Raw genomic sequence first — 2,492 nt, forward strand, 5'->3', positions numbered from 1 at the left:
AATGTTTTTTTATGTTGGCTCTGGTGCTTATTATATTTGCTTAAGTAATTGTTTGTTCTGAAAGCTGGTGTTATTCCTCTCTGTTTCTGGTTTTTTAGTTCTGTTGTTATCATGCCTATAGATGTAATTATTGTTTCAATTCGTTGATGGTTTTATTACTTACATATCAAAGTCTTTCTTTCAGGCACTATATAGCTTTCCTTATTTAGATGATAATTGTGTGTAATGTTTAATCTAATTGTCAACTATCTAATATGTTGTTTCCAAGTAAGTGAAAATTTACTATATATTTACTGACGATTTAAAATGCTTTAAAATAAACAAATGCCAGGCCGAAGTCTGCAAAAGGATATTGATCGCCTCTAAGTGGAGCACACAAAATGGTATTTGGATGCGTCAAAATGTCATAGTTTTCATTTGCACCTTCCTCGTCCCCCAATAATATTCGAATATAGTAAACACAATTTAACCATATATTCTACTTTTGAAACCAAGGATCTAGGTGTGAACCTTGACTCTAACTATAAATCACACATTTCCACAACAATACAGAAATCTATGAAGCTACTTGGATTTGTGAAGAGAACCATCAAAGATTTTTCTTACATCTCTGCTATTTGATCTCCTTCTCCATGGTTAGATCCCTTTTCATTTACTGTTCTACAGTTTTGTCCCCCTATTACATTGCATCTAAACTGAAACTTAAGACTGTCCAATTTTCTGTCATGCCATTGTATGGATGCATGTATACTGTGAATATGTTGCATTAGAATGTATACTGAACTTCTCTTGAGGTATATAGAAATCAAAGAGACTTAATAGTTCTATTTAAAATTATCAACAGCCTGTGCACCTGCTTCAAACTTCTCTCCAAAATATTTGTTTATTATTCTCCAATATTGCAACTAGGTATGTGCAGACTTTTTATATTCTTTTCATAGATTCAATTACTCTTATAACAGCTTTACTCCCAGAACTCTTCTATTAGCTAACTCTTCAAAGAAGCTCCAAATTTTTAATCTATCAGTTTTCCCCTTCAAAAGTGATAATTCTGATCCAACTTTGTAATACTTTCGACTTCAGCTTTTGTATTGTGTTTAGTGTTACATTATCTGCATGCATTAGATAACTTAATACCATTATACCTTGTGACTTTTTCTGAATTGATTTGTTATCTTATTTTGTGACTGTATATGTTATTTTTTTTTTGTAATCATACTATTCATATATTCTTCTTCCAAATCAGTTTATTGTATTAACTACATTTATAGCACTGTAAATAAAACTTGTAAAATGTTGTAAATAAAATGATATATTTTTAGTAGCTTTTGTTTTATTAAAATTAATTATTTTACAGAGGAAAGTGTGTTTATAAGCCAAATAAGAAAAGTTTGTAAATATAACATAAATATTAATGAACCAAAATATATACAAGTATCATCATTCTATTTGCCTTTTCGCCACATTAATAGATGTTCCACTTTTTATCTAAAGGAATTGTAGGGTATTGAATTGAAATGGGTATAACTCCTAAATTTCCTAGTTGCTGAGTAATTACCTAAAATATTTATATGTAGTTTTCAAAGAACTAATAATCTTTACTAAAACCTACTTCATCACATTCCCTACTCATGCGAAAATGCTTTACAAAAAGATCTCCCATATATTATTGGTGAATGGTTTCCTCATAAAAATTTTGATTGGGAGGCACTTGAGCTCTCTCAACATTATTTAGCTCCAATTCTTCATTTTGTGTCAACTGATCCACAACATTTCCAATTAGCTGGATATTATTTTCCTCGTCCGCAAGTTCTTCCACTAATACTCTAATTATGTCATTCCTTTCTATATTCCTATTATATGAATGTGACGTAAAGTTAAATAATATTTAAAAGTCAAGCTAAATTGGCAATCTACTGACAAAGACAAACGTAAACAAAGAACAAAAATATTTAATTTTTAAAATGACAAATTATTTGACATTGACAGATAAGGTAGCGGTAGCGCATCGAGTTAGCGGAATCCAGCAGGTTTTGACTTATGACATTTGGTCCAGCGCTAACCGATGGATTCGGAAGTAGCGGAGCGGTAGCTGCTCCGTCTGCTGAACGCGCCCATTGTTTGTCCCAACTGTCACACGAAAGATTATTTGTATTTTCTACATCGAGCAAAAAAACAAAAGAGGGAATGTAAAGGTAGTGGGGGCAAAAATATTGTTAGACAGGAAGTGCCATCTTGAGAGGCCAAATTAAACAAGGAAAGAGAGTCTTTCCTTGTTTAAGAAATCAAATTTAGTTGGGTTATGTTATTATTTGTCCCAACTGTCACATGAAATCTTATTTATATTGAAGTTTTTTAACAATTGTTTCACATTTTAGACTGTTATCGTTAATATTTAATTAAAATTTTCTCGTCTAAGACACATTCTGAAAACTATTTTATAGCTACTGTTAATAAGTGTCGGAAAATTTAAATTTGGCGCATTCGCATTT

The 2,492-nt window shown here is 31.1% G+C and overlaps 1 long non-coding RNA gene across 1 annotated transcript; it reads right to left on the reverse strand.

The window, feature by feature from the left end:
- Nucleotides 1-1,061: 1,061 nt before the first annotated feature.
- Nucleotides 1,062-1,911, reverse strand: LOC140434558 (uncharacterized). Its single transcript, XR_011950060.1, has 2 exons — nt 1,613-1,911; nt 1,062-1,558 (listed from the first exon to the last, which is right to left on the reverse strand). It is a non-coding gene; the product is annotated as an uncharacterized lncRNA (long non-coding RNA).
- Between the last annotated feature and the right edge of the window lie 581 nt (nt 1,912-2,492).

The sequence above is a fragment of the Diabrotica undecimpunctata genome, chromosome 2 (assembly GCF_040954645.1).
Source record: "Diabrotica undecimpunctata isolate CICGRU chromosome 2, icDiaUnde3, whole genome shotgun sequence".
NCBI lineage: Eukaryota > Metazoa > Arthropoda > Insecta > Coleoptera > Chrysomelidae > Diabrotica > Diabrotica undecimpunctata.